Consider the following 16,360-nt stretch of genomic DNA (forward strand, 5'->3'; position numbering starts at 1 on the left):
TTCTTGCATCTTTATTTTATTTTATTTTTTTTGTTTTTGGTTGTGTGCAAAGGCTTCATGCCTCTTGACTTTGTGTTAGTTGGTCTTTTTCTTTGTTTTTATTTTTTTTTTGTTGTTGTGTTGAATGTTATTTTGGATGTTATGTTTTTAATGCATTGGATTGTTGCTTTGTTTTTATTTTTATTATTTTTTTTCTCTTTTCTTTTATATTTTGTGAATTCCTTGCCACCCTTTTTGATGAATCAAAAGGGGGAGAACAACTATTGATTAATTTTTTTTGGCATCACCTCAAATTTTTTTTTGGTATCTAATTCATTTATCATAAGTAAAAAATTGAGGGGGAGTTTACAAATTCATGCAAGGTAAAATTAAAAGGTAAATTTTTTTTTCTTGCACACATTAAGGGGGAGCTAATCCAACTTACTTTGCTTAAATTTTTTCTTTCCCTTTAAAAATAATCAAATATTTGATATCATCAAAAAGGGGGAGATTGTTAACTCAAACTTTTCGATCTCCTTGTTTTGATGATTAGCAAATATTTGATTATTATTTGTTACTAATGATTTATTGATTTTGTAGCAAATTTAAAAGAGAAAATAAATATTTTGGTATTTTTACCAAACTTTTGAAAGCAACACTAAATGGATTCAACAAGCATATCAAGAGCAAAAGATTCATCAAGGGATCAACAACTCAAGACCCTATTCAAAAGAGGTCTTCAAAATCCCAAAGTCAAAAAGTCAACCCGAAAGTCAAAGTCAAAGTCAAGGTCAAGGTCAACTCTCGGGAAAAGTCAACTTGGGATCAAAAACATGCAAATCAAGCTAGGAGGCTCATCTACATCAAGACTACTCAAAATTAAATGGTATAAATCTACTTTAGTCTTGTTAAAGTGATTTGCATAGCACACTAAGTTTTTATAAATTTGAATTTTGGCCCATTCACTAACTTGTGCAACAAGTTTTCTCACACGATAGTTCAAAAAATTTTTTGATTGAATTTCTAAATCACATTTTGTTTAACTAAGAGAACAAAGTTTGAATTTCTGAAATCGGATAATCGAGTAGAGAGTTATGGCCGTTTTAGTGCGAAAAATCGAACTTTTTCCACTGCCTGGATTTAGGTTAACCGGTTTCAAAGAGGTAAACCGGTTCTCCATGAACCGGTTACCCTATTGTAAACCGGTGAACCGATTTTCCCAGAGGGAGTCTCCTTTTTCGTGCCCAACGGCTATAAACGGCTATTTTTCACTCAAACACTATATAAACTCGATTTTCACTCAAAAAATTAAGTTGGTTGAGCATTTATTACATATATCTAACCTATCTAAGTGAGATTAAGGAGCTTCTAAGTTTGAAATCCAAACCAACACTTTTCACACACTTTGAGCCAAAATTTGATTTTATTCATCTTAAGTGTGCTTGCTTTTCACTCTAGGTTTCCATTGTATCATCATATTTCTAGAGTGATTTTAGCTTGTATATCAAACACATTTCCATATTGTGATTGAGGTGAGGTTGGCACCGGTTTTGTAAACAACCCGAAAATAGTGAGATTGGCACTTTAACAATCCGAGAAAGAGGTTAATAGTCCTCGGGGGTGCGAAACTATTGTAAGAGGTTTGGAAATACCTTGGTGAAAATTTCCCGGTTGTAAGGGTTAGTCAAGCCCGTTAACTTGGCTCGATATTGGAACTCAAAGCTAGGTCCATAGCTTTGAAGACCAAGGACGTAGGTGGCATAGTTCTACCGAACCTTGTAAAAATCGAGAGTTTGCATTTTCTAATCCTTAAACTCTTTACTTTACAAGTTTAATTATTTGTCTTAATATATTGCTTGCCATACTACTTGCTTTTACTTGATTAATTGACTAATTGCATAATTTTGTGTTAAAAGTTTTAATTTTCTTTAAATTTCCAATTCACCCCCCCTCTTGGAAACATATCTTGGGCTAACATCACTTAAAAAAAAAATAATATAAATATATATATTTAGGGGAGGAAATGCCTTCTCCTCTTATACCTATTGTATTATAACTCCTCATCTAATATAATAAGGGTCAGTTTAGCATGATTGTGTTGTGGGAAAAAGTAATTGTAGCTGTGCCGTGAGAAAAAACAACTGTAGCAAAATTGTGGAAAAAAGTTGAGCTAAGTGTTTGATAAATTATAAATTTCAAAGTACTATGAGCTGTTAAGATCTATTATAATGATAAACATAATGTTATAATCTAGTTTATTATAATCACAAATATGTATTAACTTAGGTGCCGTTTAGTAACACTTTTGTTTTCTAATTTTTTAATCACAAAATGAAAGTAAATTTTTTGTTTTTAAAAATTTTGTTTTTGAAAAACAAAAATGCGTTCTGTAACCACTTTTGTTTTTCAATTTTAAAAACAGAAAACAAAAGTGTGTTCTGTAAAGTTCATTTTTATTTTCATTTTTTGATTTTTGTTTACGTCGGGTCTAGGTCCGGGGTCGAATTCGGGTTCAGGTCAGAAAAAAAACTGTTTAAAAAAATATTGAAAGTGATTTTTTTAAAAAAAAAAAAAATTGATTCTCAATTAAAAAATTAAAAAGTAAAAATAGTTTTATAGAACATGTTTTTGAAAAATATTTTCATTTTTTCAATTTTAAAAACATAAAATTGATTAAGAAAGTGTTACCAAACGCCACCTTATTTTATATGATATTTATTTTTTATATATTTTTATTTTTTTTTTAAATATAAATTTATATGCATTTGATAAAAATAATTTATAGTATTTTTTTATTATGTTATCAAATGTAAAAAAAAAAAATAAAACTCAAGTATATAAGAAAAATTGCAGATTGATGTTGTTTGTTAATAATAAAATAAAATATAAATAATTTTTTAAAAAAAAAAATTAGAGATTTAATAATTATTTATTTTATTATAATTAGTTTATTTTTAATTTTTTTAATATGTAATAAATAAGTAAATATGGTTTTAGTAAAAAAAAATTATTAGTCTTTTAATTAAAATAGCTTTTTCTAAAAGTTGGGTTGGAGCAGCTTTAACTTTTAGCTGTAACGTTTCCAAAAATTCTTCAAAAAGTTTTTTTTTTTTTGATTGTTTACTATTTTTATTACAGCTTTTTTCAAAAAGCAGCTTTTAGCTTTTCTAAAAACTGTCCCAAATGGGACCTAAGCATTTTTCTTAAAAAAAAAAAATATAATCTATAGTATTACATTTCTCTTTTTTTGAAAAAAAAAAAAAATTGACTTTTTTATTTTTTACACTTCAAAACAGTTTTTTTTTTTTTTACATTTTTACGGAATTCTATATAGATTCGCCTATTGCAACTAGTGGAACAACTTAAATCGCAACCAAAAATCGTATAGCAACCCACATAGAAACCACTTTCGAAACCCAAACCATAAATTTGAAAAAAAAATAAAAAATAGTATATAAGATAATTCCACCCAAAAAATAATAAAAAAAAAATATATTAATATAAAAAATGTAATAGTAAAAGTAAATTCAAAAAAAAAACCATTAGGTCATGAATTTTATTTATAAAAGATGGGTTGAGTTTGAAATTTTTATTCCAAGGGAGCCTAACCTCATGTCAAACCCATGATAATTGTGCCAAAGAAAAGGTAAAAATATGTGCGAGAGTTTATTTTTATTTTTGTGAATAAATATGATTTTTACTATTGAAATATGTGGAATTTTTCCTTTAATTTTATTTTAAGATAATATTATGGACTCTATATTTTGTATAAGTTATTGGACTCTCTATTTTGTCAAATAATAATTCATATCTTGTGTTTTTCAAATGCTACAAAATAGACTATGAACCTAATTTTCATCAAATTAAAACTTAATAATAACTTAACGTAGATGTGTTATGATCAGACTGATTATATTTTTTGCATATGCTCGTGCTAGAAAATAGTTTCAGTTTAATTATATTAAAAAAACAAATAACGAAAAGTGTCTATGTTGTACTATTTTGCAAAACATAAGGTCTAAATTATTATTTAACAAAATAAATGGTTCAATCAATAACTTTTGTAAAATACAGTATCCAAAATTATAATTATCCTCTATTTTAATATTATTATTATTATTTTTTAAAAAAAAAAATCCTACTTCACTGCTTGCACAACCATTGTAATATATTTCATAATCCTCTTTCCCACAACTGAAATTCTCAATCCTACTCTCAAAATAATATGAATTACTAAATTCTTTTTCTCTTTTTTTTTTTTTTTGAAATACTAAATTTATTATGTTAAGAAAACATAAAGGTTAATATATTTGTGGAGCCCAATAAATAAAAAGATTAACTAAAGACGCAAGATCGGTAAAGTATATGAGGCCCAAAGCAAAATTAAATTTTAGAGCCTCTATATATATGGTTTAATTATTGTAGAAATTACACTAAGAAAAAAATTTAAGAGAACTTTTTTATGACATAATTAAATAATGCTTTGGGGTATTAGCTTTTTGTTTTGTTACATTTCTATAAGTTTTTTATGTCATATTTTTGTAATAAAAAATAAATGAGTACGAAAAAACGTGAATTGCTCTGGAACTCTTTAGGGACTCTTTCCCTCTTTCCTTCTAGTACTTCCAGACTTTAATCTCTTCCTTCGTGATGCACAACCACCGTTCCTCCTCTTTCTCTTCCTTCCATCAATGCTTTCTCCTCATGATTACAAAACATTTAATGCTTTCCACTCCCCTCCAAAACCGAGAATCCCATTTAATGCATTTTCAGAGAACCCTTGGCTATACTCCTCCATGGGATCAAATCCAGCATTTAATCCTCGTCGCCATTTTCAGGTGGATACGAATCATCATCACGATTCTGAGCAGGCGTAGATTTGGGCTAGTGATGGCTACGATTGATCTAGCATCTCTCCAGCTTCTACCCACTTCTCTCTCTAGGTATTCTTTCTATTTTTTTCATCTATTTATGGTTAAACTGGTTGTTCATGTGTTATCCCATCTCTGGTTTATTCTCTTTGCCTTCCTTTATTCTCTTGTCTTGCATGTCTTCCACCATGAATGTCGTCTTAGATGACCCTAGCCACTTTGTTCAACTCACAGCTGAGGAGGCACTGATTCCTGACTTCGATCATGTCTCCATTCACCTTAAACCCCAATCTGATTCCTTTTGTCTTCTTGTCAAAGTCCTATCCATTAAACCTCTCAAACCTGATTGGATTTGTAATGCCATGAAAGAGGCCTGAGTGGCCTGTTACTCTTTCACCTTCTCTGAATATCACTCAGGAATGTTCCTTGTTTGTTTTGGATGTGACGGTGACACAAGAAGGGTTATGGAAGGCCAGCCTTGGCATTTCGACCACTCTTTAATGATCTTTGCCATCCTTGATGGATTCGACACCATCGTTCCTAACCAGCTTCGTTTCATTCCTCTCTGGGTTCAAGTTCACTACATCCCCTTTGGCTCCAAATCCTACGGCCTTGCTCATTGCTGACACCATCAGGGATCTCATAGAGGTGTATCTTGTTGGGGATTATTTTACCAAGATCTAGATTTACTACCATGTATGTTGTTTAACATCCTAAATATGAATTTCTAAAACAATAGAATTTAAACATGCATAAAGTTCAAGAAACCTTATATTGGTTGTAGCCGAATTAAATGACTCCTTCCACTCAGATCTCTAACCCTTGTATCTTTTCTGTAGCAGAGTATTATCAAGATCTGAGCCTTACACACTATGATTGAGTACCAACTTGCTATGTGTGGGCATGTACTCTATCACTATAAAGGTTCGAATTTTGTAGAGAGAAAGAGAGAAGGATTCAAAAATTAGAGAGAGAGAGAGAGAGAGAGAGAGAGAGAGAGATAGAGAAAGAGAAGACTCAATTTTGACTGAAAGGCTAGTGAAACTTAAGCTGTCAATCATCTGTCAGTTTGAGTTTATCACTATCTATTTATAGGAATCCTTCTAGGTTTAGGTTTGAATTATTTAGCATTAAAAAATTGATAAATTAATGGTAAAATAGAGCTTAAGTGGCCGGTCATAGGATGTGGGCCCACCACTTGCAATTTTGTTATTTTTCAACTATTTATCTTATTCTTCCACAAATACCATATTTTCCAATTCAACCACTTAATTGCCAAAACTATTTATTTGATTATTAAAATTAATTATCAATAAAATTGTCATTTAATATATTTATTAATTAGACTTAACAAAGTCTCTTAATTAACAAATAAACCCTAAAACCTATTTTCTTCACAATTAAGCCCTAGCTTAGTGAAAATTCAAAAATAAGACACTTAATTAATTAAAATCAATTAACTGAGTCTTACAAGCAGTATTGTCTAACTAGTATGGGGACCATGGGCCTATATAACCGAGCTTCCAATAAGTAGATCTAGAATTTACCAAGTAAATTCCCTAACTTATTAATTCCTCCTTGCACCACTATAGATTCGGAATTGCACTCTCAATTATATAGAAAGCTCTATATGTTCCACGATATGGATACGCTATGAAAGTTTAACCATCATTCTAATCCCAATAATTAAAGATCCTTTATAGATGATTTACATCGAGTAGGGACAAAATTTACCATTTCATCCCTCAATGTATTTATCCTTAAAACACTTAACTTCCTATAAATGATATTTTAGTAAACTAACATAATTACTGAAATAAGAGCTCTTCCACTTATCTCTATTAAGCCAAGCTCGAAGGAAATCATCATTTCACTTCTATGTCTAGATAGAAGCTATAGATTTCATATCTATGATTAGCGCTCTACTCAATTGTACTATCATGTTCCCAAGTTGTACGTGTTTGGTTATGGGTAGGCTTGACATGAAATCTAGAATTATATCTTTGTATAATTCTCTAAGGACCTCGAAGTACGAGGCTGCTTCTTTGCTTGCTCTGGAACGTTATTCTGTCATGTTGCCATTGTTTTTCTCTCTGTTGGGTGTTTATGATGAGCTTCCTTGTACCTTACCAGCATTTGTGAATCCTACTGCACCTTTCCTTATTGTCAATGCTGAAGTACTTCCTTAACAAGTGGATAAGTATGACATTTTATTGTTTCTTTTATGTTTTTATTTTGTAGTTTTATTGTTATTTTTATATGTCTTATGTTGCTTCTTGTTTTTGTTTTTTCTAGTGATTGTGGGGCGTTTGTTTCTACTTGTGCTGAGTATTTTATTGAGGGGAAGAATATTCCTGTTGACTTTGATGTTGAAGAGTATCGCCTAAGGCTTTCTGTGTTGCTATACAAGTTTGGACTAATGAAACAGGTTGAGAATGTTGAAAGTGAGCGAGAAAGCCCACCTAAGTCTCCAAAGAAGACTAAGGCAAAAGCAAGAGGGAAAACGAAAACAAAACTGAAGTGATTTAAAGCCAAGCTGCAAAATACTTTATGTTTATCTTTTGTTGTTTAGCCAAGATATGATATCATATTTTGATAACTTGCGGTAGGTTTTTTTTTAATTTCTATTTATGTTGTTTAACAGAACTTAAAGCAAATGTTGGTTTCTTGCTCATGGCTATTTTTATGTTCTTTTTTGTGTTTTTAGCCTGAACGACACAACATTGTTAGTTTATTCCTAAATCTTACTATTTTATATAATGTTGATTTTATACATAGTTATGATCAAAGTTTTATTATTATTTTTTTTCATTTTCAATGATTATTAACATTTTTTTATACAATATTAAACAAAAAATCAACATGTAATCTGTTTCCTAATACTTTTTTATATGATTATAGGTAAATTAAGCTTGAAGTTTTTCTCAAGCACACAGTAACTAAACACCAATTTCTAGCTATCTTAAGAGTTTGTTCTTAAAGTTTTTTTTTTAAATTATTTTTATTAACAGTAAAGAAAAAAAAAATCAATTTCATATAAAATATGTTTAATTTAAACAACATTAAATTTTCATGTTTTTGCAACATTAATCAAGCCATTTAATGAAATTCACGGTTAAACTATTCAATATCAAATCAATTCATTTAAAATGTAATTCAGAGTTGATATATTCAATAACTACTAAATTCACAGTTAATCAATTCAATATCAATCACTATTTAAAATTCATTGTTTCTATTTTCTCCTCTTTGCCTCTGCAAAAATGTTGTATTTATGTTACTTTTTTTATTGTTGTTGTGTTTTGTAACTGCTGTTTGTTCAATCTAGAGATGGGTTCTTGGATGTCCTCATGTTGTGTCCTTTTCTTCCATATTTGGTGCATTTATTTTGTGTCTTTGTCTCCCAATTTGATCTTGTTCTTTTCTTTTTTGATCTTCCCGCTTTCACCCGTTCAAGTGGTGGCAATATTTTAATATCTTTGATCTCTTGTGGAATGTCCCAATTGCGCTTATTTCCTATTTGGTATACAGTTGCTTCATAGGTTTCTAGCTAGTTTTTTGTACTGTAGTAATATGGACAGTACTTTTGTGGGTCGACATACATCTCTTTCACCACTGCTAAGGCATGCGCACATGACATTTCATCTATTTGAAACCTACTGCATGTGCATATTTTTTCTTCTAGATTCACCATCCACGATCTTTTTACTTTGTACACTTCAAATATGTGTTCATTTGATGCTCTAACTTGAGAACAAATATGTTTTGTATTTATTTTGGCATTGTAACATATAAAAAACATTAATTCAATATTATGTAATTATGTTTATTAAAGATTATGTACCTTTAATTTCAAAGCAGCTTTGTAGTTGCCCTTCATCTTCATCTCTGCAGCTAGAGTCAATTTTGTGAATGTTCCTTGTGTTATTTTCTTATTTTGCATGTCCATTCTTGGATTAAAGTCCTCAAAGCTTCCATTATTATTGTTATTGTTAGTTCTCTAGCTGCCAGGTTTGCTGCATTTAATGATTCAGCAACATTTGATGTCATGGTACTGTATCTTTTGTTTTTAGAATACAATCTTGACCATTTCTCATGTCCAATATTTTGTAGATATGGTCAAACCTGTTTGTCTAAGGCGTCGAGCTCTTTCATGTGATAATTGAATTTTTTAGCAGTGTATGCCTTTGCTGCATGAGAAAATAGCTTTTCAAAGAGCCTTACATGTTTCTTGAATTTTGTCTTCAGGTTGTTGAGTAGGTGATACACACAATATCCATATTGTACTTCAGGGAAGACTAATTAAGCTGATTTGATTATACTTTCATGTCTATCAAATATAACACACTGTTCTTGTCTAACGCCAAATGTGGCTCTTAATTTTTTAAAGAACCATTCCCATGAGATATCATTTTCTAAATCTGCGACACAAAAAGCTAGTGGGAATATTTTACTTGATGCATCTTATGCACTAGCTGTTAGTAGTGTCCCCCATATGTAGCTTCGAGAAAGTTCCATCTACTACTATTATAGGTCTGTATTTTTCTCATTCTTTCAGTGAAGTGTTTAGTGCCATGAAACAAAACAAGAAGTTGTTGTTTTCTTTAGTTTCAATGTGCACTACAGATCCTGGGTTTTTTTTTTTTTTGGAGCATATAGAATAACTAGGCAGCAACTGATAAGACTCCTTAACTTTTCCTCTAACTATGTTTAGAGCATGTTCTCTACTCCTCCATGCCTTCATGTGATTCATTTGTAACCCATATTTTTCATTCATCTCAAATCTAATATCTACTGGTGTAACTGTTGTTTTTATGTTCAAAAACTTGTATTTAACACAGTCCCCTATTATCTTTCCTGAAGCTTGCCTTTGATCCCCAAATTTGATGCTTAGTGAGCAAGTGTGTTTTTCATTATATTTTCTTACTATGAAATTCTCTATTGCACCATTCCTTGACGCTCTTAGTGACCATTTGCAATTTTTATCCAAACACTCAATTCGAAATTCCTTTGTGCAAGATTTTTTCACCTTGTATTGAAATTGTTGTTTTATTGCAAAGTAGTTGAGGACGTTCTTCAAAGTTTCCTTATCTTTGTACATCTTTCCTTTCTCAATTTCTAGATGTTGTTTATATGTGATGACAAATGCTTCTAAATCATTGATTTATTGCTAATCATTTGTCTGCCTAGTCAGTTGAACCATCATTTCTGCAGTAGTTATTTGTGCATAGTCAACAAAGTCAAATGCATCATTGTCTTCTTTTGTGTTTTTTTTTTGTTGATGTGTTGGTGTTCCCCCTGACTGAGTACCATATTCAAGCATGTAGACTTCTTGCCATGTGTCAACCACAGTAAAAAAAAAAGGTATTTGTGATGTTGTATTTGTGTTGAGGACCATATTTATTCACAAAGTATGTTTTGTCATGTCCTTTTCTCTTAATTTTAGCTGCAAGTGAAACTCAAGGCTTTCATCATTCGTGATCTTCAACGCTGTATATCTAGACTATACTTGAAATTGCATTTGTAGGGTAGTTGAGTTTCTGTTGCAGTTATGTTTTTTTAACAGTTTGTCCACTAATTTTGTATATTTGTAGTTTTTCTGTGTGCATATCTCAGTAGCTTCAAAACCAATGTACTGATTGTTCACTTCCCAATGTCCATTGCTTTGAATTAGAATAAGTATTGATTCCATTTTTATTTTTTTTTTTTGCAGATAAACTAAACATTTTCCAAGAAATTAAATTAAATTATATTTTTCATATATAAAAATATTTTAATTACATTAATTAACTAATAAATCAACAATAAACTTTATTTTTTAAAAGAAAATAATTCTTTATCAAACCAAAATTTAAAATTTCTAACAGGCAATTAAAGAAATCAATTTTGTTCCAATTTATTATTAACAATAAATCACTAATTTCTCTTTGTTTCAAGATATATGTAACTCAATTTTTTTTATTTTATACATGAATAAATTCAACATTCAAATTAATTACAGAAATTAAATAATTAAACAACAATAAACATTCATTGTTATATATTTTTTTTTAAAAAAATTCAAATCAAATATTTCAATCATTAGCATGCAATCATCAACATATTATCCAATTAATCTATTTATTAAGTAGTAATTCAATACCTTGTTATTTTTTTTTTTTTTTTTTTTTGAATTTGATAGGGAGCTCCGATCAAAAAAATTTCAACTCATTCTAGTATGATTTGCAACATTTAAAAAATAATTATATGTTATGTAGTAAAGATCTTTCTCTGTTCATTTTGAGTTTTATGCCTCTGTCTTTTCATACTTGTTTTCAATATGAATTTGGATTTAGTAAGGAGCTTTGATCAACAATTTTATAACTCATTCTTGTATGATCTGCAACATTTAAACAACAATTATATATTTTGTACTATAGATCTTTATCTATTCGTTTCGAATTTTGTGGTTCTGATGTTAATACATGTTTTCAATTTGAATTTGAATTTAGTAGGGAGTTTCGATCAACAATTTCTCAACTCTTTATTGTATGATCTGCAACATTCAAATGACAATTTTAGGTTAGATAGTGTAGATCTTACTCCGTTCTTTTTGAGATTTGTGTTTTGAATGTTTGATACTTGTTTTTAAGCAGATTTGTTCTATGAGATTTTGTTGTTGATCGATTGACGTTTGTTGGTGTTTGTTTTTCGTTTTTGTCAACCTGAATAATCGAATAGGTGAGTTTTTTTAGGATTTTTCATTGAGTTGTTGAATTTTTGTTTCAGAAAGCTTCATCGAGGGAACAGTGGCTACTCTGAATTTTTTTTCTTGGGAAGAGACTGTCGAAGGTGTCTAAGATGATGACACCGTATTTTATGTAATTTAATATAGGGATATTGGCGGCTAAACCACTTGAACTTTACGGTTCGTAACAGCTAACCACAAAAACTAAAATTTTGGCAACATAACTATCTAAACCCTGGTTCCGTTTTGCTCTGTATCCCTCCACCCAAAAATCACAGTTAAGTGCTACGGTGGATTGTCCACGTGTACACACTTGTACACGTGGTAAATTTTTAGTGGTCCACGTAATATTAGTTTTTAAAAATAATTATAAATATTTTAAAAAAATTAATAATCAGAAAAAAAAAAAAAAAATTTCTTTTTTTCTTTTTTAAAAAAAAAATTAAATTTTTTTTTTCTTTTTTCTTCTTCTTCTTCTTCTTCTTCTTCTTCTTTCCTCTTCTTTTTCTACAGAACCCTCTCAGGCCCTCTTTCTCTCTCGTCTCACCAGCAGAGCCGAAGCACTAGGCCGGAGGCGGAGGAGGAGGTTAGGATTTTGGGTTTCGAGGCTTGGGGGTTTTGGGTTTCAAGGTTTTGGGGTTTTAGGTCGAGAGATTGAGGAGAGGAGGAGGTCCGTTGGTGGTTCCGACACCGCACAAGAGGGTCGGGGGCGTCGCCGGCGTTAGGGTTGGCTAGGGTTTGCTAAGGTTTTTGTGTGAAGAAGAAGAAGAAGAAAAGAAAAAGGAAAGGGAAAAAAAGAAAGAAAGAAAGAAAAAAAAAAGAAAAAAATAATTTTTTTATTTTTATAATTTTTAAATTATTTTTTAAAAAAAAAAAGAATGAAAAAGATAAAGGAAAAAAAAAGTAAAAAAAATATTTCAAACTTTTTTTTTCTGATTTTTAGATTTTTTTTAAATATTTATAATTATTTTTTAAAACTAATATTACATGGACCACTAAAAATTTGCCACATGTACAAGTGTGTACACGTGGACAGTCCACCATGGCACTTAACTGTGATTTTTGAACGGAGGGGTACAGAGCAAAACGGAACCAGGGTTTAGATAGTTATGCCACCAAAATTTCGATTTTTGTGGTTAACTGTTACAAACCGTAAAGTTCAGGTAGTTTAGCCGCTAATATCCATTTAATATATAGTTACCGCATATATGTTTTTTTTTTTTTGTCGTGTGTATGTATATTTGTTAAGTATTTACTCCTTTTGTGCATATGTGAAAATTTTTCTTAAAAAAAATTATTGTTTACACGTTATTTTTATGTTGCAGAGATATTATATCACTTTGTAGAAACATGAGAATAATATTGTTTTCCTGAAAAAAAAATATAATCCATAAAAATGTAAAAAAAAAATGCAATTTTAGATACTTTGTGTAATATTTCCTACGAAAAATACATAATTTTACAAAAATACAATTTTTCTTTTTGTAGCAAATATTTTCAAATTTATAAGTAATATTACGAGTTTGTAAACATCCATTACATGTTTTCAAATTAAATGTACAAAAAAATAAACTATAGTATATTCATAATTAATTATTTTTAACATAAAAATGAGTTTTTTGTTCTAAAATAAAAACTGAAGTTTTTTTTTTCCATTTAAATTATTTACTTTTTAAAATTAAAAAAAAAAAAAATAGTTATTGACTTTTAGGCTCATATATATTGTCTACCACTAAAATTCTTAATATGCAGAATCCAAACTTGATACATAGCATAGCACACACCACTATAACCAATAATGTCATTTTCAAGCTATATAAATGCACACAAGGCTTGGTAAAGATATTAAACAAGAATTGAGCTTCATGGATAGTTACATAATATATATTATAACAATAATATTCTATTAGCTCTTGAGAGAGAATAGGGAAAAAAAACATGAGAATTTCAAATCAAAATCCATATCTTTTTCCATGTTCTTCCATCTGTCATTAACAAGATTTTGTGCCTTTGTAATCTTGGGAAGAAAAAAAAATCATATCTCTTCCCATTTAAATAATTTTCTTTTATATAGATTCTTTGGAGTTGAGATAGTAAATGACTAATCATTTCGTTTGTGAAACAATGATGGAAAAAGTGGGCAAATAGAACTCTTAGAAGGATTCTTGTTCACCTTTTTTATATTTTTCCTTTTTTTTTCAAAATCATTTTTATTTTCTTTTTCTTTCTGTTTTGTGGGAGTTTTATATGGGAATGCTTTTGTCTGATTCTTGCTTGGTTAAATGAAAATTTTAATGGAGAGAGAGAAGAGAAGCTAGTTTTGATGATGAAAAAGTTACACACTGACATTTGCTGTTCTTATATGATTCCTTTGCTTCAATTTTAATTTATTTATTTATGAATCAAATTTATAATCATCATTCATAGTTATTTTTCATCAATTTAGTTTGTATCTTCTCTTGTCTCTTAGCAATGATATGCATTATTATGAAGACAAGAGGTTATTGATAAGTGAAGTCAGTCATGCATGCTTTCTTCTCTTTGCAATCATGAGCCATGTGTTCTCTCCTCTCCTTCATTTGCCTAATGGTTGGAGAAATCACCTAACAAAAAGTAAAACAAAATGAGAAAATCAAGTGTGGTAATCTTCTGTTTTATTTTGACTACAGAAGAGAGAGAAAGAGAGTTTTTTCAAAAAGAAATTTAAATATATATACATGACAATTTTTAAAAAGATATTTCATTATAGAAAATATGAATTACAATATAAAATTTTGATTTGACAACTTTTCTTTTTCAAATCTTCTCTCAAGTCTAGATCACAAAAAAAAAAATGTTTCTCCTATTATATTTATAGCATTTATATAATTACTTAACTGTCTTTTAAGTAGGAAAAATAACTTCTAAATATGATACTAATTTAGGCGCAAAAATAAAAAAACATCTAAAAATGTTTTGGTGCAATTTGATACTTATCATCTATTTCCACTATTTCCATTTGCAACATGTATATGAAAGTACCGGATTAACAAAAAAAAAATGCAGTGAAAGTATCCAAATTCTAAGCAAACTACATCAAAACGTAGATTTAAAGTCCTTTAGATAGGTGCATGCTGGACTGGCCGGTTCATATTTTTGGTATTTTTTAAAATATGAGTCGTGGTATATTGTGCTAATATTTTTGACTGATGGACTTGGTATTTTCGTATCATTCTTGAATTTATGTCGTGCTTTAATGGAGCTAGTTCGTTTTTCTTAAACAAGTGAGCACATTTTTTTATACAAGTTAAAATTCGTGTTACTTTTCCAGAATTTTTTTTAAATAATTAATGAGTTAATTACCAGATGTATTTTTTTTATAGCTTCAATTATATTTGTATAATTTTTTAAAAATATTTTATTGACAATGATATAAAAGAAAAAAAATCATTAGAATTATTAATTTAAATATTTACTAATAAATAGTTAAATTTGTAAATCACACTCAACAAATAAATTAATATATAATCTTAGTTTATATTTTTAAAAATTTTAATTATAGAATAATAATATATGTTTTATATTTAGGGGTGAGCATCGGTCGGTTTGGTCAGTTTTTTTACAAATAAAAATCCGAATTTCGGTTTTCGGTTTGGATTGGTTCAATCCGAAACCCGACCGACCAATCCAGATATATTCTTAAAACCGACCAAAGTGAACTGCGGTTTGGTCGGTTAAAACCGCCAAAACCGATTTTTTTTTTTTTTTTTGTAAAATATAATCAAAAAATGTTTGAGAACAAACAAGCAATCATGGACAAGATGAAAAGAAATATATAGCAACAAAAACAAATTTCTCATGCTCTCTGTAAGTATATATATAGAAATAAATAATTATTAATCAAACGGTAAAATCACGCCCAATTTCATGTGATTTTCATTTATATTTTAAATCCATTTATGTATATATTTGATTTGTAAAATCTGTTTTCATTTTCTGTTTAAATTTTTATTTGAGATTGGGGATTTTGAGTTTGGGGGTCGAAGCAATATTATGGGGCTTTGACTGTTTGAAGCCTTAGACTCTACTCCCAGTAACAGAAAGAAAATGAGAAGAAGAGAAGATATAGAGAAAGAGAATGTGACTGGATCACGAGATAGATAAAGAAAGAAAGAGTGAGTTTGGAATTGGAGAGAGAGAGTCAAGTCAAACATTCATTAATAAAGTTAATTCTTTTAAATTTTAATATTAATAAAATAATAATATATTATATATTATCATTATACAATATAATAATACATATAAAAAATTAAAAAAATTATATATGTATAAGTTAGCTCGGTCGGTTTCGGTTTTATTGGTCGGTTTACGGTCCAAAAAAAACCGACCGACTATTGGCGGTTTAAACCGTTGGCGGTTTTTTCGGTTTTCGGTTCCGTCGGTTTCGGTTCTAGCGGTGTTCGGTAGGTCGGTTTGAACGGTTTTTTCGGTTTTCTGGATTTTATGCTCAGCCCTAGTTATATTTGAGTTTTATTATCAAATTAATTCATTTATAATTGATAAATACATATTTATTATATTATTATCATATTATAGGATTTTTTAACGTGTCGTGTTTTGGGCTAGTCTAATTTGTTCATGTGTTAGTAGTACGAATTCATTGTGACCAGTGGTAAAAAATATTCAAAGATGGGTAGAGTTAGGGTTTTCAAGCTTCAATTTAGTGTTTTGGCAAGGTGTTACTGATTTTAATCCAAGGTAAAACTTTCTAGCCTCTCTATTTGTGATTTCTTAAGTTTTAGTT

The sequence above is a fragment of the Cannabis sativa genome, chromosome 6 (assembly GCF_029168945.1).
Source record: "Cannabis sativa cultivar Pink pepper isolate KNU-18-1 chromosome 6, ASM2916894v1, whole genome shotgun sequence".
NCBI classification, from domain to species: domain Eukaryota; kingdom Viridiplantae; phylum Streptophyta; class Magnoliopsida; order Rosales; family Cannabaceae; genus Cannabis; species Cannabis sativa.